Genomic DNA, 22,625 nt, shown 5'->3' with positions numbered 1-22,625 from the left:
GGGTCCTGTGGTTTGAGTGACTATTTTGTGTTTATGTGCCTAGCACTCCTAGGTGTCTACAGACCTAAGTCCATCGCCTCCCAGAACCCCAAGTGTCCCGTTAACCTTCACAGGGCTCTCGGATGAGGTCGTATCGTTGTTTCCATCCGCCCGGAGACGAGACGGAGAGTCAGCCGGGGGTGGCTGCGCCCGGGACCTTCCCAGGAAGGAGCAGTTGAGAACTGACTCAGCTGGCTGGGTCTCCCACCCGCCCTCCCTCCCATCTCACGGCCTGGAAATGCAGCCACGCCGACCCCCTCCGCCACGGGCGTGACTGCCAGGAGCTTCCCGCCTGACGCCGCGTGGCTCTCACGCCGTGGGATTTCGCACGGAGGGTGGAGACGGATGACAGGGGAGGAAGCGAGAGAAGAACGAGGTGACCCTGGGCCAGCAGCCCCCGCTCTGCATCGGGGACGGGAAGTCAGGCCCGGCCCAGCACCTGCTGCCATCCCACCAGCGGTGGCCAGTGCCCTTCTCTCCCCAGCCCAAGGGACCCCGCGTCCACGTCACTGTGCCTCCGATCCGTCTTTGGAGCCTTAATGTGCCACCGTGCTTTACGTGGAGCCTTCCCGGCAGAGGGGACAGCTCCTAAACGTGTCCCGGCTCGTGTGGCCTCGGTGTGTGGACAGCCCTCACTCAGGAGCAGCGGCCTCACTCCGTGTGGACGGTGGTGTTTTGTCCCCAGTCTTTGCCCTTCTGGGATCAGAGAGCCAAGTCCTCCTCCTGCCCCGAGACCGGGTGGATGGGGCTTTGGGCTAAAGCTGAAGAAAAGGCGAGTTTTATCTTTGAGGCCCGTAGCCCTCGACGACACAGCACAGCACTGGGGGGACAGGGGGGTGGCGGGAAACGCTGCTCCGAATCTTGGGGACAGTCTGGCAGAGGAGGGATCACAGTTCAGGACCTCGAGGGATGAGGGCGGGTGGCCTCCTAAATCCTGGTTACGGAGCGGAGGGACCTCCGTCCGAGGCCCAAAGGGTCAGGGAGAATCGCTCCCTGACAATTGGCAAGAGTCAAATGGCAGCGAGCAGCCCCGAAGAGCTGAGAGAAAGAAAGACTAAATCACCAGGGACGCCTGGGGGCTCAGTCGGTTAAGAGTCCAACTTCGACTCAGGTCATGATCTCATGGCTTGTGAGTTCGAGCCCCGCGTCGGGCTCTGTGCCGACGGCTCGGAGCCCAGAGCCTGCTTCTGATTCCGTGTCTCCCTCTCTCTCTGCGCCTCCCCCGCTCACGCTCTGTCTCTCAAAAATAAATAAACAAACATTAAAAAAAAGAATACATCACCAGATGTTAAAGGCGGTTTCTCTTGGGGTCGAGGGGGCTTCCTGTTTCCCGGGCGACGGCAGGGAGGGGACGAGCAGGGACGTGGACACAGCCCGTGTAGACGGGCCGCACCCTGTGACCTTTCGCACTTGGTCGGCCGAGCAGGGACTACGCGCTGGGCCGCAGGAGCAGAAAGAACCGCAGGAAACCAGCATCCTTGCGGGGCACCTGCAGGACCAGGAAGAAGGACTACCTGGAGGTGGACCAAGGGCCGTGGGGCGGGGCCACGGAGGGGAGGGCCGTGGGGGCGGAGCCACAGGGGGAGGGCCGTGGGGGCGGGGCCGCAGAGGGAGGGCCGTGGGGGCGGGGCCGCAGAGGGAGGGCCGTGGGGGCGGGGCCACGGAGAAGGAGGGCCGTGGGGGCGGGGCCACGGAGAAGGAGGGCCGTGGGGGCGGGGCCACAGAGGGAGGGCCGTGGGGGCGGAGCCACAGAGGGAGGGCCGTGGGGGCGGGGCCACGGAGGGAGGGCCGTGGGGGCGGAGCCACAGGGGGAGGGCCGTGGGGGCGGGGCCACAGAGGGAGGGCCGTGGGGGCGGAGCCACAGAGGGAGGGTCGTGGGGGCGGGGACACAGAGGGAGGGCCGTGGGGGCGGGGACACAGAGGGAGGGCCGTGGGGGCGGAGCCAGAGAGGGAGGGCCGTGGGGGCGGAGCCACGGAGGGAGGGCCGTGGGGGCGGGGCCACGGAGGGAGGGCCGTGGGGGCGGAGCCACGGAGGGTGGCCCGTGGGGGCGGGGTCACGGAGAAGGAGGGCCGTGGGGGCGGGGCCACGGAGAGGGAGGGGTGGGAGGCGGAGCCACAGAGCAGGTGCCCTGCACAGGAAAGCTGGAGGGAGAGAAACAGGCAAGCGGCCAGGCTTCGATTGGATGCCAGATGGCGGGAGGAAAATGGAAAAGAAGGGGAAATACTGTGGAGGGAGGGGTGAGGGAAGGGCTGGAGGAGCGGGGAGGCCTGTCACGTGTGCCGCTCAGTAGCTGTGTGACCTTCAGCAAGTGACTTCCCCTCTCTGTGCTCACGTTCCCCATCTGCAGAGCGGATGGTGACTGCGCCCACGTCATGAAAGAGACGTGAGGCTGAGGATCCCATAATAAACGTCTGTAGAAGCACTTACAACAGTTCCCGGGAAATTCGCAACTGTAGCTTTACCCGGATCGTTATGTTTATCATTATGGACGAACGTCAAATCAGAATCGGCAATAAAGGCAGAAACTGCCAAAAAGTAGACGTGGAGGACTTTTTTTTTTTTTTTGCAGAAACTCAGAATAAAATGGGAGAGAAATATTTGAGAGGCTTAGAGAAAAAGCATAGCACAGAATGGGAAAAGAGGATCAAATAGAGGCCTTTGCAAATAGGAGGTAAAAACACGCAAGGAGATGCGCCTTTTATTATGACACAGCTGATTTTCTTGTTGTTTGCTCTTTATTTGTTTCTTCAGAGACGTTTAACAATGAAAACACCGTCCACGTCCACAGAGGAAAACTTGCCTAAAACAAAGGCTTGGAAAGGCACGTTAGAGGAACGCACGCGTTACAGATGAAAGAAAAGTTACCCGGAGGGAATTCAGGCCAAAAGCGCCAAATCTCCGTTAAAGGAGAAAGTCGGCTCCGTGCTCACAGAACCCCACGGGCCCAGGCCATTTGTCCCCCCGAGATGACCAGACCTCTGGAGCTTCCACGGTGATGTTTGGCTGTGCGGCTCTGGGCTTGTGGGGGCCTCGTCCACCTGCTCCGTCCCCCTCCCGCGGGAGGGATGCAGGAGCGAGAGAACGGGGGACACGCAGCGGCTCGCAGCTCCCCTGCTCATACCCGATGGCCCAGAGCGAGCCCGTGAGCAACGGGGGAGGGGAGGTCATGCTGTCCACGGTGGGGGGGTGGGGGCAGTCCCGCTGCAGGACGTCTGCTGATGTCACGCGCGTCCCCAGCGTTGCCGCGGAAGGGTTTTATTCCCTGCTAAGCTGTCACCGCAGATACGGGCAGGAGATGACTCTGTTTACATGATAGTAACTCCGAGATTGAGTGTGAGTTCCACGGGTTCGGCTGGAGGCAGGTGGCTTGTGAGAGTGGCCGCGACAAAGTGGACGGGGAAGCCACGTTTCTATTCTTCCGGCGGCCGAGCCTGAAGCATGGGAGAACCGTGGCCGCCGTGCATACAGCAGGTGTCACAGGCAACGGCCACGCGGGATTGATCCTGGAGCTCGGATCCTCTCCGCGGGGCAGGGAGCGTAGTGGGGGGACGGGGGAGCAAGCAGGTCTCCTCACCTCCAAGGCAGGCCACACGCTGTGGCTACAAGTGTCAGCAGCCATACGGTGGTGGGACGGGGACGGGGCTGCGAGACGAGGTGGGGGAGGGGAGGAGGAGCAGCTCACAGTCACTGCTCAGGTGGAGACCCCCAGGTGCCCCCAGGTGACAACTTTAGGTATAAATGTGGTCTTTGCCGGAAGCACAGGAAACACAGGCCTATGGGACATGATGTACGGGGGGCTTCGGTCCCAGGAAGCAGGAGAGGAGGACAGACAGAAGGACGCATCATCGAGCACGGGGAGCCTTCAGCTCAGGGGGCGGCAGTGGGAGAAGCAGTGTCCATGTCCCCGGAGTCCGGAGGGGCTGGTCCCAGCAGAGGAGGACCGTGTTTGGAGACAGGCCCTTTCCTTACGTAATGGGCTCAGAGAGGTCATATGGATGAGCCCTAGCCCGTGGCTGATGTCCTCACAGGGAGAGGGAACGAGGACACAGACAGACGGACGGACGGGAACACGGCACACAGGGAGGAGGCCTCAGGAGGAACCGGACCCGCAGCCTCCCTGATCGCGGGCCTCTGGCCTCCGCAACGTGGGAAAGTGTCTGTGGTCCGAGCCCCGGCCCGAGGGCTCTGCCACGGCATCCTGAGCGGACTCGAGTGCCTTCCAGGACATTCTGTCTGGGGAGAGGACCCACCGGACGTTACCCACCAAGCCCTGCCACTCGACAGTCCACGGTGTGCCACGTGGGACGTGCGTGTGTGGCTGCTGCCAGGTGTCCTGATGTCCCGTGTCGGCCTCGGTGGCCGGGCGCCGTCAGGCGGGGCTGCGTGAGGTCGGGTGCCACCTGGACGCCGGAGAAGAGCCGCTGGAGGACCAGCGGCCGGCGCAGTGCGTGGACGGCGGTTCCCACGGTGACCATGACCGCGAAATAGAAACAACTTCTACACGTTTCACATTATCAGAAGGACAACACTGAGAAGAAAATTGAAAAAAAGAAAAAGAAAAAAATCAGGCTACATAACCAAACACTTTTAAATTTTTTTTTTTTTTAACGTTTATTTATTTTTGGGACAGAGAGAGACAGAGCATGAATGGGGGAGGGGCAGAGAGAGGGGGAGGCACAGAATCGGAAACAGGCTCCAGGCTCTGAGCCATCAGCCCAGAGCCTGACGCGGGGCTCGAACTCACGGACCGCGAGATCGTGACCTGGCTGAAGTCGGACGCTTAACCGACTGCGCCACCCAGGCGCCCCAACCAAACACTTTTAAATGCAGACACGCAGGAGGCATAAAAATAAAATAGGACGTAAAGCAACATCCCGGCTTCAACATCGTTCCACGTGAGGCGGGAAGCAAGACACGAGAGGCCAGGCTGAGCCTTCCTGCAGGTAAGGTTACAAGCCCCCGTGGTCCGTCTTTTTTTTTTTAATGTTCATTTATTTATCTTTAAGAGAGCGCGACAGAGCACAAGTGGGGAAGGGGAAGAGAGAGAGAGGGAGACGCAGAGTCTGAAGCAGGTTCCAGGCTCTGAGCCGTCAGCACAGAGCCCGACGCGGGGCTCGAACCCACGAACCGCGAGATCATGACCTGAGCCGAAGTCGGACGCTCAACCGACCGAGCCACCCAGGCGCCCGTCATACGTGTTTAAGTCAAAACGTGACGACACGATTCATGAAGGAAAAGAGACAGAAAGGAGCGGTGGAACCGGGAGAGACACAGCAGTAACGGGTCACTCGGTCTCCCGGCTGGGACGCGCCGGCTGGAACAGACATCGAGTTGGACACACAGGACGATAGGTCTCATAGAAGCCTGGAAACGCCAAAGGGTAGAAATGACCCAGAAGAAATCTCCCTGCTCATAATTCGTTAACCTCATGGAATCAGGACAATAAAATACATCCGCAACAAAACCCGTTCATGGAAAAACAGGCAGCCCCCCCCCCCCACCCCCGCGGCATTCTCACTGTCAAGAAATTCAAGGCAAGGTTGCAGAGTATTTCACAAGAGGAAACGTCAGTGCAAATGCTGGGACTCGATCCCCATGGGCCCCGGGGAGAGCCGTGCTCAGGACCAGAGGCGTGCTCTTAAATACCAACATTATTCCGTTTCAGGGATGAAAATAAACAAACGAAGGGCTCAGCTCCAAATGTTAGGGGGGAGAAAAGCCACCGAGGAAAACAAAATAAGCTTAAGAAAAACAAGAAGGAGCGGCCGGAGATAAGGACAGAAATGGACGCGTTAACAAGAGTGGAACCAATAAGGAAATACGCGAGCTGCTGCTTTGGGGGAAAAAGCCATAAAATAAGTAAACCACCAGCTAATCTAATTAGGCAAATTAAAAAAAAAAAGGCAGAGAAAAGGCAAATATGTTAAAAGAGAAATGAGAGAGTAGGAGAAACCCCCAAAGATAAAGTGAGCACATAGAAATAATCGCAGAGATAGAGAAATTGAAACAGCCCATTTCCGCGGCCAGCGCGCCCCGGGGTCTACCTGCCGCGCACGGTGCGCTGAGCCACGCGCTTGCTGCCCTGTGCCGGCCCCTCTTGCCTCGGCCACGTCCTCCCGTCTGGGGAGCTTGAGCCCCCCAGAGCGGCCTGAGGGCAGGTGTTTGGGAAACAAAGTCCCAGCAGCAGGAAAGGTTGATACGAGGAACTCGTGTTTGACGCTGAAAAGGGGTCTGTCTGCCTGCAGGACGATCCCGTGGCTGTGGGGGACGCCGGGGACAGTGCCAGCCTCGTCCCCAGCTTGTGCGAGGGCAGCCCGTCCTGGGGGGCCGGGGAAGCCCGGGGGCTCCCCCGGGAGGTCCAAGGAGACGGCTCGTCACACACCCAGCTCGGGGAAACAGGAGGGACCAGGAGAATGGGGACAGGCAGAGGGACTGCGTCCCCTGCGATGTCCTTTACACTCTTTTACTTCAAAAAAAAAAAAAAAATCTAGGATCCAGCAAGGATCTCACGTTGCATTTGGCCGTTAATTCTCCTTAGTCTCCTTTATCCCAAAATAGTCTTCTGCCTTAAAAAGAGAGAAAGATGATAGATAGATAGATGATAGATAAATGCAATGATGATAGACGGATGGATAGACGGGTGGATACAAGATGGACAGACAGACACATAGGTCTGCCTGTCTGTCCTTCTGTTTGCCAATTTTGAAGAGCCCACGCCATCAGAGATGCTAATTTTCTCCTCGCGATTCGACCCACGCTAACGTCTGGGCAAGGCTGCCACATACACCCTGTTGTGTATTTCCCGGGAGATACGTGTGGTCGGCTTGCGCTACGTGTGCGAGAAGCCCGTCCCTTGCTGAAGGGGAGCCCCCCGGCCCCTCCTTTGCCCAAGTACGTTTTCCTTTTGGAACTAACCAGTAGCAGTGGGGTGATGCTTGGAAATGGCGCGAAGACCCCGTTTCTCGATGTCATTTCGCCCCGTGGCTCCAGCGTCCTCTGCCCGTCCCCGCCTGTCACGGTCACCACGGGGTAGGCGGCAACACGGTGACCTCGGCGCACCGGATCCGAGGGGCATGGGGTGAGGCGGGGGGACGAGGTCCGGGGGGCTGATGCTAAGACCCAAGCTTGGGCTCTATAACCCAGTGTCCCTTCCGACCTCTCCCTGCGGCGTGCAAAGTTCCGGAAGCCTCTTGTGAGCCTGGGCCATGGCAGTGGCCACGCGGGACCAGCGGCCAGGGCACCTGCATCGTCAGCGCCTGCCTCTGGGAGACCCTGGGAAGATCCACCCCTTCCCGCCAGGAGCCAGGGAGGGAGGGAGGCGGCCGGTCGCGTCCACGGCTCGTTACTGTTGCTGGCGTGGGCACCGCGGTCTGCAGACCGTCGTGGCGGGGTCTCTCGCCCGCTCAGGGTCACGGCCAATCCTCCGCACACCCGTGTTCTCTCACCCGCGACACTCGAGGCGACGCTCCAGCCGTCATCTCCATATCCCGGCATGTGTGTGTCGCTCACACAGACGACCAGCATTTTGCAAATGGTGTCATTTTTGAACCCAATAAAACCTGGAGAGAATTCGAGCTCTGCCTGCGATAGTCTTACTCAGCTGCGAGAAAACAGGCGCTTTTTGCACGGAGCTCCGGCCGTGAGCTGGGAACCACCCGGAGGACTCGTCCGTCTCAGCATCAGGAGGGGGAGGGTGACCAGGAGTTGCCGTCCCGGCGTGTGGGACCCGGGGCCGACCCCCGGTGGCCACCACCTCCAAGTGCTGACCGCCCGCGAACCTGGCAGGACTCTGGTAGCAAAGCCCCCCCCCCCCCCCGGCCGCCCAGCTCTGTGGATGCTGAGCTAGAAGTTAGGGTGACAGACCACCCGGGCTTTCCTGAGACTGTCCCCGTTTGAGCCCCGAGCGTCCCAACCCCAGGACAAGCCATCCGGGTTGTTCACGCTCACTGGCACAGAATCCCACCCAGATCTGAGAAAGCCGGGACTGGGCCTCTTCAGCCAACCCGCGTCCGTCCCTGACTTCGCCGTCCCTGACTTCGCCGGCGTGTCCGGTGGTCCCGGTGGGACGGGGGAGGGGGGCAGGCTCTCCAGTGCTTACCAGCCCCGTATCTGGAGGTCCTCTGTTGCGTGTGGGGGCTCGCGGGGTGGGTGGCAGGCGGGCTGGCTATCCACGGCGTCGCCTCCTGCCCCCATTGAGGGTGCGGGTGAGAACAGACACAAGCTGAGTTTCTCCCTCTTCTGGGAGGAAGGGGCCGAAGAGATGATGGAAATGTCCCTCCAGCCGTATCTCGTCCTGAGGGTGGGGGGGAAGCTCGCTCCCCGCCCCCCGACGGAAGCATGACAGATCAGGAGCTCCCCCTTCCTTGAACGCACCGCTGTCCTGCTCCCAGCCTCAGTTTCCCCGTCCGTGGCCACGAAACCCTTCAGAACAAAGGTTCTGAAGGTCTTGTGAGCTTTCGGGTCTGATTCAATGCGGTGACCGCGGGAAGGCTGTGTTTCTACAGGTTTGTGCTGTGTCATTTAATTACCGGGTGAGAAGCTGGCAGCCCAGCCCCCCCACCCCCCGCGGGGGCCCCCCCGAGAGTCCTCCGGAAAACGTCGGCATGGCTTGTATCTTGCGTGGCGGAAAAGTGACAGGAGTCAGCACAATTCAGTGCAGAGCCTGACATGAACAAAGACGAGTTTCACACTTCGTTCGCTCCGCTCCTTCGTTGCCCCGTGTCCGAATCGAGCGCCTACTCCGGGCCTCTTGCTGGGGTCGGGGTGGCCGGGACCCACACAGACGCGGCTGCCATCAAGGTCACAACATAGCAAGGGAATCGAAGCAGGGACAGGATGACCGTTAATGAAAAACTCAGATGATCACGTCAAAGAAGCGACCGCGGAAAAGCTGTAGGATCAGGACTAGAAGGGCAGGGTAGTGGCCGCTAGGGAGGGGTGCAGCAGGGAGGGCTTCCTGGAGAAGGTGGCGTGTCAATTAGCTCCGGGGGGTGGAGATTTGCTAAGGAGGGTTTCCAGGGAACGGGAACCACATGAGCCAAAACGGAGCCTGGAGACACGGGGATGAAAAATCATGTTTGACTTGAACAGAAGGCTCGGAGGGAAGAGAAGAGACACGTTCATATTCCAGAAAGTTCTCTTGTCCATTCCCAGATCCCCTACCCCTGCACAGGCTGCCTCTGGCCTGAGCTTGATCAACACAGTGAGTTTGTCTGTTCCAGAATGTTCCAGAATTTTACATAAATGGAGCCACACTCTGCATGCGCTTTCCCGTCTGGCTCCTTTCTTTTTTTTTTTTTTTCACTTTTTAATTTTTTTTAAAAAAATATTTACTTTTGAGAGAGACACACAGTGTGAGTGGGGGAGGGGCAGAGAGAGAGGGAGGGAGACACAGAATCTGAAGCAGGCTCCAGGCTCCGAGCTGTCCGCACAGAGCCCGACGCGGGGCTTGAACCCACGAACCGCGAGATCATGACCTGAGCCAAAGTCAGATGCTCAACCGACTGAGCCACCCGGGTGCCCCTGTCTGGCTCCTTTCGAGTCACATCGAGAAAAAAAAAAACCCACGGCGCAGCAGATACCAATAGATCTGTAAAAATTATTGTAGCCCTTGACTGCCGTGAACAGGGCGCCTTCTGCGGACGTGCGTCTCCTGTGTCGGGTAAATATGTGCGGGAAGAAGTCAGGTGCAGTTTCCCAAAGTGGCTCCTGGCCTTTTCCGCTTGGGGATGTCTCTGTGCTTCCCAAGTGGCTGGACAGACACACACTCTAAAAAGCAGCATTCCCACAGGGCACCTGGGTGGCTCGGTCGGTTAAGCGTCCACCTTCGGCTCAGGTCCCGATCTCGCGGTCCGTGGGTTCGAGCCCCGCGTCGGGCTCTGCGTTGACAGCTCGGAGCCTGGAGCCTGCTTCGGAGTCTGTGTCCCTCCTCGCTCTCTGCCTCTCCCCCCCTCAAAAATAATAAACATTAAAAAAAAAAAAGCAGCATACCCTAATTCCCGGCTCCTAATCTCCCAGGTCCCAGTGAGTGAACCCTGGAAAAATGACAAAACGACTCTAAAATTAGGTCTCTCTGCGACCCGCGTGTCCAGCCGTGACGCCAAGCTCCACACCTGCGTCCCGGCCGGAACGCGATCCGTGAACATCGGGAGGGGCCGGTGTCGCACCTGTGAAGACCGCCCGAGACCTTGCAGGTGTTCGAGTCACAGACGGGCCGGTGCGGGCGCAGCCAGTCGGCGCAGAGCAGGCACCCCGGTGACGGCCCGTGGACTCAAAGCTCTGGTGAGCTGGCCGGGGCCTCTTCCGCAGCCTGGGTTTTCCGCGGACCTGACTTTCTGTGATCCGACCTCGGGTCTCAGAGGCGGGGTCCCTCAGAGGTCACTGCAGGCTCGTGCAGGGCGCGTTGCCCGGAGGAAGGGGAGGTTTGCAGCCGGGAAGGGCGCCGTCGGGGGGACTTTCTGGCCCGGCTCATCCCCCCCTCCAGCCGTCCTGTTCAGGCTCTCCCTCTCCTGCAGCCCCAGCTCCCCGTGACTTCGTAGTCACCGCTTATGAGCCGCGCTAGGACATGGGCCCGGAGCCTGCCCCTGATCACAGCCCTGTCCCCACCCAAGAGCGAGGTCAGGTGGTCGAGGGCCTTGTGGGGAAGCCCGGCAAGCAGGCCCCGCGGGGGCTCTCATGACACCTCTCGTGACCGCCGGCTCCCTTGGCCGTAGCCTGCTCACCAAGGGCCGATGCTGGCCGCTTAGACCCCCTGACTGCCACCCTCGAGGAGGGTCCAGAAATCAGGGCTCCCCACACCCCGGACACAAGTGGGGGCCGGTGGTCAGCCGTGGAGTCCAGGGCTGGGGCCCCTCTGTGTCGTCCTGGGAATGAGAGAAAGCTGGCTTCTCGAATGGCCAGCCCCAAATACCTCTGCAGGCCGAGGGACGGGGGGCAGCTGTGCGCCTCTGTGTCCCTGCAGCCGCCCGGCAGGGTCTGCTGTGGCCCTCCCCGCCAGCACCCTCTGGGCACGCAGATGCCAGCCATGCCCTAGAGGCCCTGTGGGAGGGGAGTGGCTGGGACGCCTTCGCGTCTTTCCGGAAGGAGAGTTTGCGGGTCCAGGCGATGCTCTGACCTGGGCCTGTCCCTCGGAGAGATCGCCTCCCAGGCAGGAGCCCCCCTCACGGTCTCGCTGCTCCCTCACCCAGGCGGGCGTCAGATGGTCACGTGAAAGGTGGGCCTTCCTTCCCCCTGGGGGCGCGGCCACGTCTCTTCTGTTCCAGGCCGGGGCCCCTCGACCGCCCCGCACTCAGCGCTGACTCCACCCCCACCGTCAGTGAGGCCACGTGCGCCACCGGTGAGGCCACCCACGGCGGGCCCTCGTCGGAGGAAGAGGAGGCCTGAGGCCAGTGGTCAGAGCAGGGAGCAGATGTGCCCGAGGCCAGAGACGGCAGCTCCATGGAGCACAGGACCAGAGGGTCCTGTCGTGGCCCGGCCACGGGGCCGGGACTGCCAGCCACAGGCCGGCTCCTCCCCCACTCCGCACGGGGGACTCCCGTGCCCTCTCTCTGGTTGCCCCACCTGGCGGTCCCTGCGGGGGAAGCCGTGGCTGTGACTCCCAGTGCCGGCCTCCAGAGGCAATTTCATCACATCCTGTAAGCGAGGCCTCGTCACGCATTAGAGTTGGGAAATTACAGCCTTCGCTGGGCGGCCTCCGCCCTGAGAGGAAGCAGGCGGCCGAGGCCGGACGTGGGCAGGGAAGCATCTGGTCACGGAGGTCACACGAGCGCCAACCGCTGTCACATGCGCGACGCCGGCCCGGAGGAGGCCCCGCCTTAGACCCCGGCCTCTCTGCTTCCTGGGGCGGGGGTCCCACGAGCCGCCAGTGCCAGACCCCTCGGTGACCTCACGGCACCGGCCTGCAGGGTGGCTCCCGGGAGGGCCGCGTGGTCCCTGGCGGCTGACCTTGCGGGGGAACCGTGGGTTTCGATGGGCGCCGGGTGGATCGTGGTGCGTGGGGGGCGTATTTGTATCTGATGAGCCTGCCCGTCTCTTCAAGCCCGGGGACCGGTTGTGCCGGGCAGAGTCCAGGGATGAAATGATGAAGGAAGGAAGGGGTGAGGCAGGAGACCAGGCTGGGGCCGGTGTGAAGGAGGAGCCGGCCCGTCAGAGGTCCAGGCCCGCGGGAGAGAGCGTGAGGCCGGAGCCCTGAGGCCTCGCTGGGGCCCCAGCTGACGCTTCTCGGCCCGGAGTGCACGTCCCTGAACCCTGACCATGCTTGTTTCCAGCAGACGAGAGGGGATTCAGGAAACCACGGTCTGGGGTCTGAGTAACGGGCCAGGGGTTGTTTTATTCAGCCCCTTCCTTGTGCAGGTGGGGAAACTGAGGCCAAGAACATGGCAGGAATTTGTCAGTCAGCAGAGGGCAGAGGGATGTCCAAGAAGGACGCAGGGAATAAGGGGGAAAGTGTGGGCTGAGAGCCAAAGAGTGTGTGTGTGCGTGTGCGTGCATGTATGTTCATACGTGTTATTACAAATCTCAGGTGCTTGTATTTTTCACTATTGTTTAATATTTCACGCTATGAATATGCTACAATTTGTTTACCCAACAGGATAAATAGAATAATGAAATAGAATGACTTCTGTGTTACTGGACTTTGGAGTCGCCTCTCATTTTTTCTCCGTTGCGGATATCACCTCTGTGGGCATCCTTGTACGTACGGCTACAGTCATAGGCGGACAATTCTGTCACTCATGCTCACGATGAGAACTGTTGGTTAAGGGTTTGTGTCTTCTCGACTTGCGAGGTTTACCAAACTGTGTCCTAATGTGGTTGCACAAGCTCACCTTCCCATGAACCCACAAGCATTGCAGGAACGTCAAGTTCCTCCATACCTTTTTCGAGACCTAAAGTCTGTTTTATTTTGGACTTGGAGGGAACGGTGGTTTTAATGTGTTTCCCTGATTACCAATGACCTTGAGTGATTTTCAGTGTACTGGTCATTTAAATATCCTCATTTTTAAAGCACCTGCTCAAATATTCGGCCTGGATTTTAGTCTCTTTCTCTTTCCGATTTGCAGGTATTCTCAGCAAATTCTGTATCGGCTCGCGTCAGTATATGTGTTGAAAATGTCTTTTCTACCCTGGCCCGTCTGCTTCCCTCCCAGTGCTGTCATTTCTTACAAGTTTAGTGATTTCGTGTCCTGTTTGAGGGATCTCCGCTGACTCCGGGGCTGTGAAGATAGTTCCCTTTATTGTGTCCCAGAAGCATTAGAGTTTTCACTTCTCTCCCTACATCTGTAACCCAGGTGGAACTTGTGTTTGTGTGTGGCGTGAGGTAGGGGTTAGCACTCACTTCCCTCATGTGGACATCCAGCACCTGGCCTGCTTGCCACCAGTCGTCGAGAACCGTCTTTCTCCTACTGTGGCACAGGCACGTCTTTGTCACAAGTCACACAAGTGTGCCGTTTTGTGGGTTCTCTGTTTACTCTTGTACCAATGCTGTCCTATCTTAATTACCGCACCTTTATTTTATTTTATTTTATTTTTTTAATTTTTTTTTTCAACGTTTATTTATTTTTGGGACAGAGAGAGACAGAGCATGAACGGGAGAGGGGCAGAGAGAGAGGGAGACACAGAATCGGAAGCAGGCTCCAGGCTCTGAGCCATCAGCCCAGAGCCTGACGCGGGGCTCGAACCCACAGATCGCGAGATCGTGACCTGGCTGAAGTCGGACGCTTAACCGACTGCGCCACCCAGGCGCCCCGCACCTTTATTTTTAAAATCTTGATATCTGAGAGTGTAAGGATCATCTTGTATATTCTCATCCCTTTTAATTCTGTATGAATTTCAGAGCTGTCTTATTAATTTCTACATATTCCCAGCACCTTCTGGGATTTTTACTGGTGTTAACGTTGAATCTGCAAATCAATTTGAGAGAAAACTGATGTCTTTGTAATGTTGAGCCTTCTGGCCCATAAACACAGTGTGTCCCCTCATTTCTTTAGACCTTGTTTAATTTATGTCAGTGACATCTTATGGTTTATAGCTTACGGTTTTTACAGCAGAGGTCTCTCAGATTTTCTGTTGGGTTTTTATATAAGTATTTGGCTTTTTATGCCATTACAACTGGTAGACTTAAAAACATTTTTTTCCCATTTATGGCTTTCATGGAGAAACATAGTTGATTTCTGTATATTGATCTTAATGCTTAGTGACCTTGCTAAATTTGTGTATTTACTCTGATAATTTATCAGTAGATCCTTTCAGATTTTCTAAGTATGCAATTGTGCCATTGGTGACAAATGACAAGTCAATATTTTCCTTTCTAATCCCATACATTTAGAAATATTTTCCTTCCTTATCGCCCTGGTTAGGACCTCTCTGCAGAACAGAGGTTTTGGTAGCCAACTATCCCCAAACTCCAGGGGAAAACATCAATATTTTGTTACTAAGTGTAGTATTTGCTGTAGATTTGCCACGTTCAGGAGTGTCTTTTTTAAAATTTTTTTAATGCTTATTTATTTCTGAGACAGAGAGAGACAGAGCATGAGCGGGGGAGGGGCAGAGAGAGAGGGAGACACAGAATCCGAAGCAGGCTCCAGGCTTCGAGCTGTCAGCACAGAGCCCGACACGGGGCTCGAACCCACGAACTGTGAGATCATGACCTGAGCTGAAGTCAGATGCTCAACCGACGGAGCCAGGCAGGTGCCCTCCACCCCCACCTTTTTTTTAAGTTTATTTTGAGAGAGAGTGCACACTCATGGGTAGGGGAGGGACAGAGAGAGAGAGAGGGAGAGAGAGAGAATCCCAAGCAGGCTCCACACTGTCAGCACAGAGCCTGATGCGGGGCCTGAACCCACGAACTGTGAGATCATGACCTGAGCCAAAGTCAGATGCTTAACCGACTGAGCCACCCAGGCGCCCCTTAAAAATGTCTTTTTTAAGAGAAGTTTCAGGTTCACAGCGAAATAAGAGGAGGGTGCAAAGATTTCCCCAAGCCCCACACGCGCAGGCCTTGGCCACCAGAGCTCAGCACTTGTCAGGGAGGATGAACCCACACTGACCCGTCGTGATCACACACAGGTGGTACCTGTGCACGTGAGCGTTCACTTGGGTGTGTACAGCCCATGGGTTTGGGCAAACGTGTGATGACAGGTGTCGTATGGAGTATTTTCACTGCCCTAAAACCCTCTGTGCTCCTTTCGTACACATCTCCCCTCCCCTTCGCTCCCCTCCCTCTGCTCCCCTCCCGTCCCCTCCTCTCATTCACACCTCCCCTCCCCTCCCTCCTCTCCCATTGTTCACACCTCCCCTCCCTCCTCTCCCCTCATTCACACCTCCCCTCCCCTTCTTACCCTCCTTCCCCTCCCCTCCCCTCCCTTCCCTCCCCCTTCCTTCCCCTCCCCTCCCTTCCCTCCCCTCCCTCTCCTTCCCCTCCCCTCCCTTCCTTCCCCTCCCCTCCCTTCCCTCCCCTCCCCCTCCTTCCCCTCCCCTCCCTTCCCTTCCCTCCCCCTTCCTTCCCCTCCCCTCCCTTCCCTTCCCTCCCCCTCCTTCCCCTCCCCTCCCTTCCCTCCCCTCCCCCTCCTTCCCCTCCCCTCCCTTCCCTCCCCTCCCCCTCCTTCCCCTCCCCTCCCTTCCCTCCCCTCCCCCTCCTTCCCCTCCCCTCCCTTCCCTTCCCTCCCCCTTCCTTCCCCTCCCCTCCCTTCCCTTCCCTTCCCTCCCCTCCCCTCCCCTCCCTCCTCTCCCCTCCCTCCCTTCCCCTCATTCACACCTCCCCTCCCCTCCTTCCCTTCCCCTTCCTCCCCTCCCCTCCCTTTCCTCCCCTCCCTTTTTCTCCCTTTCCTCCCCTCCCTTTCCCTCCTCCTGCCTCCCCTCCCCTCCTCCCTCCCCTCCCCTCCTCCCTCCCCTCCCTTCCCTCTCCTCCCCTCCCCTCCCCTCAGCCATGCTTTTTTGCACACATGCTTTTCATGTCCTTGGGGCAAACTCCCAAGTGTGAGGTCTGCTGGTTCAGGGCATGACCCTCTGGAGACACTGTCCTGTGGGCCCCATGCAGGATTCCTGCACATTCTAGCAAAGGGGGCTTGGCCAGCGGGCCCAGCCGAACACGGGCTTCAGGGACCACTCGGTGCCGACTGTCCTCCTTCCTTTCATCACAAGCTCCCCAAGTCCAGCTGAGACACGAAACACAGAATAAATTCACTCACAGACTAATCTGTCGTCAGATTCGGTTTTGCCGTTTCCAACAGGACGATTTTTCCGGACTGCGTCAGCTTATCTGGTTTTTAGACGGCTGCCCCAGCACACAAACACTGGCTTGTGTTCATGAATAATTGAAGAGGAAATCCAGCAGGCGTAGCAGTGATCAGCCCTCATCAGGTTCTCCAGTGATGGGTCGCTTTTCCCATGCCCTTCCCGGGCTCCGGAGAGGTCATCTGCGCTTGGACTGTGGTCTCAGGGGAAGGTGACACTGTGACGCGATCAGGGGCAGGACGGGACCACCCAGCTGGCGGTTTATCTCGTGACCCGGTACGAGAGCCCGGGAGAGCACAGGGCTGGCTCCGTGTGACCTCCACGCGGTCAGACGGAGGTCTCCCGGCCTCGCTGTTCGGAAGGGTCCCTGTCCGCAGCGGGGGAGGGGGATGCAGGGCCCCCGTGTGCACGCCTTCACACACAGCACCGAAGGGCTGTGCCACCTCACGTAACGGGCCTGGGTGCGCGTCCTCGCCTACGCCGCGGCGACACCTAGTGATGCCGCACCTGGGGGATGGGATAAGGCAGGGGAAGTGGCCGGCTTCCAGCGGGGCGAGAATTTCCAGCCTCGCCAGCCTGACGTTGACTCTGGAGAACACGGCGATCACCCTGCCTGCCCGCCTGGTGTCCGGGTGAGGTGACCGTGCTGTGACGGAGCTCAGGTAATAGCCATAGAGGAGCCTGAGTCGGCGAGAACAGGATTCCGGTCCCGACCCGAAGCCCTGGGGGCCTCCTGGAGCCGTGCAGGTGGGGGGACCCGGTGGTCACTGGGCCGTACCTGGGGCTACGGGCACTGCCTCTTGGCAGACCCCGGGATGGGAGGTACCAGCGGCAGGGCTCCCGGTCAGAGCAGGACCAGCGTCCGCTGAGCTCCCGACTCGGACCCATGCCAGGCCAGAAGCTGTCGGACAGACGGACTCAGGGGGGAGCACCAGAGGGAGGAGCCGGGAGGCTCCAGGCAGGGACCCCAACCTCCACCGGGATCCTGCCATCGGATGATGCTGGGGGACATCTGGACGTCCAGGCACGTGCGGTGGGCAGGCCCTGCTCAGGTGGAATTCCGGAGTCCTACCCGGATGGGGAGAATGTCATCGCTGGTCTGGGGGCCACATGGGCTGGGTTTGGACGTCGGGCTCAGGCCTGTTTAGTAAGGACGCATTGAATGAACGCCTACCGCGAGCCAGAGGTGGGGAAAGACGCGGGACAAGTAATTACCAAGGAAGCTAAATGCCACAGAACCGGCACTTGGGAGCAGGGGTCAGAGAGGCTTCCACGTGTGTGTGCACCTGCACGGGTGTGCACGTGTGTGTCTGCATGAGGGTGCATGTGTGTATGTGCATAAATGAGTGTGCACGTGTGGGGAGAATTGGGGCATCGCAGGCTCCCTGACGCCCTGGAGACGCGGTGCCCACAGCCCACAGTGCAGGCCGGGCTGGGGACGTCGGGCCCCACACGGGACACACAGAGCCGCTGTGCCGTTCCGCGCCTCACGTCCCCCGCCCCCAGCCGGCCTCTAAGTCACGGCAAGGAGGTGACGGACCCCAGGGCCCCGACGAAGGCAGCCCAAGTGTAGGGGCAGTGAGTGGTTGAGAGCTGGGGAGGGACGAGCTCGGGGCGTCTGCCCGGCCTGGCCCAGCGCCACGGCCCCAGGTTTGACGACCCCCTGGCGGTCAGGGGGCTCCGGGCTGGCGGCAGGCCCTCTGCCGGGCCGGGTGCCCTGGCCCTGTTCCCAGGTGAGCCCCAGGCCGCCTGCGTCCAAGCTGTGGCACCTCGTCACAGACAGGGAGCCCCGGTCCCCTTCTGTCCCTCCCCCACTCCCTGCCCCGGTCACCCCCACTGGCTCCAGGAACACGGAGAAGTCTTTGAACGTCCGGATTCTCTGTGGGCTCGTGGCAGGAGGGACAGACACATGGAAATGAGCCCGTGTGACATGGCAGGGATTAACAAGAGAGACTCAGGAGTTAAGGGGTGACCTTCAGAAAGGTCAGAAAAAGGCTTCAGAGATGAGGTAACGCTTACGCTGGGTTTGGAAGGAAGAGTAGGAGTTTCCCAAGAGAAAGAGGGGGAGGAGTTTTCAGATGTGTGTTCCGGAAGGATCCGGGCACAGCCTGTGTAAGGATGGAGGGAGCCCGTGTGATGGTCCCGGCTGGAGACGCAGGTGTCTGGGAGGAGGGCAGAGAAGGGGCAGGTGGGAGATAGAAGTGGCCGTGGCCCCGGGAGGTGAGGCCTCCTGGAGTCAGGCAGAGGGGGGGTCAAAGGCCACGCTGGAGTGGGTGCAGGAACTGGGGCTTCAAGCGGAGCCGGGAGCGGCGGGCGGGGGCTCGGAGGCATCTGGAAGAATCCTGGCTGGCGGGAGGGCACTTTGCAAGTGATCTTATGAGATTAAGTGCGTCCTTTATTAAGACGGACGGTGACGTTCTGCCCGCTCGCTGTGATTTTGTTTATCTGAGGCCCCTTCCTTCCCCACATGGGACATAACACAGAACTGCAATTATTTCTAAAATCCTAAATTGGCTTCTTTTCTCTGGAAAATGGCCCTCGGTTCAGTTAATTCCTATCCTGGAGAAGCAGTGAGGTATCTGATCGGAAGAGGAGTCGAGGGCACGCCAGCGGGTCCCCTCGATTCTGTGACCGTAATCCAATTACACCAGCGGTGATGGGAAGCCGTGTAGGCGGGGCTCGGGGCCCGGGGCTGCAGACCCCGCGTGGGGGCCCCGCTCCGCACCCCGGGGCTCACAGTCTAACGGGGACGCAAGTCAACCAGTGACTCGTGGTGGCTGTGGGACTAACAGACGGACTGAGGCGTGCAGGTCAGGGACAGGCCGTCAGGTCGGGGAACGCGGTCAGGGGTGTGGGGCCCGGACGGGGAAGAACTCTCGGGAGACGGCGGCCGGTTAACCTGGATGACAGTGATCACCTACCTCTTGCCGTTTAATCCTTACGAGAAGCCCCGCACGTCGGTGGCCCCAGCCCGGGCACGAGGACGAAGAAGCTAGAGCTCAGAGAGGGGTTTGCTAAGCACCAAGCACGCGGCCTGCATTCTGTGTGCACACAGTACCCCGTTTAATTTGATTCCTACGGGTACCTTGCAACACAGACATTTTTATGCCCACTTTGCGGATGAGGAAACGGAGGCTCAGAGGGGTGAGTCAGCAGCAGAGCCAGGGCCCTGACCCAGATCAGAGCCGTGGCGGCTCCCTGGGACAGCACCCGGTGTGGCCAGAGGGGAGAACCCGGGTGGGAGGGGAGGGGCACAGAGGCCGGCCTGACTGTCGTCCTCTCTGATCCACGCTGGTATGGCCACTGGCCAGTTTGAAGACGACAGTAACATGACGTTGAACAAGGGTCACCCTGGGGGCACCTGGGTGGCTTGGTCGGTTGGGCATCTGACTTCGGCCCAGGTCATGATCTCGCGGTTCGTGAGTTCGAGCCCCGCGTCGGGCTCTGTGCTGACGGCTCGGAGCCTGGAGCCTGCTTCAGATTCTGTGTCTCCCCCTCTCTCTGCCCCTCCCCTGCTCACGCTCTGTCTCTCTCTCCATCTCAAAAATAAATAAGCATTTTTTAAAAGAAAGGTCCCTCTGGCCACTGTAGCAAACCGACACCGTGGACAAGGACACGTCCCCACCGACGGCGACAATCCGAGGGCAAGATGAGGGTGGCCTGGCTGGGGGCCGGCGGGCGGCGGGCAGTCAGGACGTCACGTGAGGGTCAGCGGAGTTTGCTGGGACAGACACAACAGGAACAGACCTCCAGGAGTCCAGGAGCCCACGGGGTTTGGTCTGAGCACCAGGGAAGGCGGAGCAGCCGCGAACGGAGATCCGCCGGCAAAGCAGGAGCTGGGCTTGGGGCGCAGCGAACGTCCGCGGCCCGTCTGTCCCTCTGGCTGCCACACGGTCTGCTACCCGGGCCAGAGCGGTTTTATGCTGCGTGCCACGGCCCCGCACGCTGTGCCCTGTGTGTAAAATGCCCTTCCGGCCCATCGTCCACCCCGCACCCCACCGAGTCCTCAGCATCCGCCTGACTGCCGGTTAGGCGCACTTTGTCCACCCGGAAGGGCGCGCGACCAGCTTTGTAAGTAAGTGCCTGCGTCTCCCCTGGGGCCCGGCGCCCCCGAGGGAGCCTCGTTTGTGTCCAGACGCGCGGCCTGGTGTAGAGGCTCCGAATAAGGCCTGGGGCATCTAAGCTACGTGCTCAAGCACTCCGAGCCTGGATTTCCCCATGTGGAATGGGGTGATGGTGGTGCCTCTGTCCGGGTGTCGTCGGAGGGGTGAGGGAACCGGTTCCTGTAAGTGCCTGGCACCGGGTCCCGCATACGGCCGTCCCTCGGCAAGTGCTAATTTCACAGCAGGACGCGGGTTCTTCCAGCGGGGGGTCCAGGGGCCGCGTGGGGGTGACGGGGTCGGGGCCGCGGCCAGGGGGGAGCTGACTGACCCTGCAGGTGGCATGTTGAGGTCAGAGCAGGACGCGGCGACATGGGTCCCACGTGGCCCAGAAGGGGGTCCCACACGGTGCAGCCCGAGCCGGCCCCCCGCCGTGTCCAACGTCTGCACCCACTCGGTGTGAGATATCCCCCCGGGCTCGGGAGGCCTCACCTTTCCGCAGAATTTACAGTATCGACCCGCTAATCTTAGACACGGCGTCAGCGGGTGATTCAGGGAAGGCGGCCTTCCGGGGGCATCCCAGAGAGCATGCCCGGTGGCCTCACTCACACGCGGAGCCAGGACCCACGGACGCCGGCCTGGGCACCCACGGCGACCTGGTCGAGGGAAGGTGTCCCCGCCCAGGCGCTGGCCGGCGGGACCAGGCTCTCCCCTGGCCGGACACGGCCGCCCAGGCGCCGACCCCTCCCCTGCCCTCACCTTTGTGAGCCGCCCTCCGAGCCTCTGCTCACTTCCTCCAGGCGGAGCCCCTGGGAGGGAGCCACCCGCCAGGCCCCTTCAGGCCTCGTCTGTCACAGGGTCCCAGCGACCTGCCGGGCAGGACATGTGTTAGGACGACCGCACCCGGGGCAGAGCAGGGAGCCTCTCGGGGCCCCACACAGACGCCTGAGATGGACACACCCTTGCTCCGGGACTGTGCCTGTCGGTCCCCAGACCGGGTCCCCGTCCTGGCTGACCCTGGGGCCAGGCAGCCCCCACAGCCGTGCGTCCAGCTCTGAGCCCGCATCCCCCCCGCCCGGACCCCCAGGGCGGCCGCGAGGAACCCGGCACTAACCGCACTGAGGGCCTCCGTCTGGGCACTTCGCTGGGTGCCACAGCCCCGCCTCGCGCCCCGCTGCTCACGGCATCCCTCCCCCTGCCCCCCGGCCCCCCACCCAGTGCTGCCAGAACCAGCTGGAACCAGGGAGAAACACCTCCTTCCTCTCCCCACCCAGCCAAGCGCTTTGGGAAGCGGATGTCCTTGGTACAGGCTCTAAACGGAGGGGTGAAGGCACCCGTCTTCCGGGCCGTTTTCTGGGGCAGGGTCATCTCACGGACTGACCCCCAGGGCTCTATTCCTCCCTTGACCCTGACAAGGTGGAGTCAGCTCAGACCACGTGGCTCCAGCGTGTGCTTCCGTCCTCACCGGCCGCTGGAGGAGGAGGCTTTTCCTCGGAGCCCTGCCTGGAGGAGGAGGCTGTCCCGCGGAGCCCTGGGGGTCAGGACAGGCTACGGGGCAGGGCCAGAGTTCAGGTCCTCCCTGTCGAGGCCGGGGTGGGCCTCTCCATGGGGAGGGGAGGTTTCTGAGGTGGGGAGCTGAGCCGCTAGAGGTGCCTTTGGGTTAAACCCAAAAGCAGCCCCGTCACGATCTCCCTCGTTCTCTTTTATTCGAGCTTTGCAAGAGACACAGCGAGAAATCGGTTCATTCATTCATTCATTCGTTCGTTCCCCGGAGAGCATGTGTGTGTGATTTAATACCCTTGGCCCCCTGTGCAGGGAGGGGAACGACCCCGGCGCCTCGGATGCAGCAGCTGACCCAGACCGCCCTGCCCCCACCGTGCTCACCGGGGCAGACAGGGGCGGCTCAGGGACGGAGCCCCGGGCCCTGCTGTGCCCGCTAGGTTACTGGACCCGGGAAGCGTTTCCAGGGGAAAAGAGTCAGCTCCAAGATAGAATAAGGCCACAGTCCGAAACTCAGTGAACTTTGGGGCACCCGAAAGCGGAGGGAAAAGGGAACTTTCCGATTAAGTCGCAACCACCCTGCTCGGAAGGCAGTTGCCATGGTTACCCCAGAGTCTCCGGGGGTTTGTCGCTTGGGCAGCGGCTGGTAGGTGCTGACCCGGGGCGAGCCCGCTGACAGGGACGGTGCGGGGTGCACTGAGCCCCGGGGCTGCGAGCAGCAAAACCGAGGCTCCCCATGTGGCGGTCACAGCCCC

At 60.1% G+C, this 22,625-nt stretch overlaps 1 protein-coding gene across 2 annotated transcripts in view; it reads left to right on the top strand.

The window, feature by feature from the left end:
• LOC123381900 overlaps positions 1-4,612 on the top strand; it is a 105,370-nt gene extending 100,758 nt beyond the window's left edge. For both annotated transcript variants that reach the window (XR_006589465.1, XR_006589464.1), the window contains exon 3: positions 2,792-4,612. The gene's annotated coding sequence lies outside the window, so the exon portion shown is untranslated. The remainder of the gene's footprint in view (positions 1-2,791) is intronic.
• Positions 4,613-22,625: the final 18,013 nt, after the last annotated feature.

Source organism: Felis catus, chromosome E1 (genome assembly GCF_018350175.1).
Source record: "Felis catus isolate Fca126 chromosome E1, F.catus_Fca126_mat1.0, whole genome shotgun sequence".
NCBI lineage: Eukaryota > Metazoa > Chordata > Mammalia > Carnivora > Felidae > Felis > Felis catus.
Note: the sequence above shows the minus strand (reverse complement) of the source record. Positions and strands in the feature narration are given on the sequence as shown.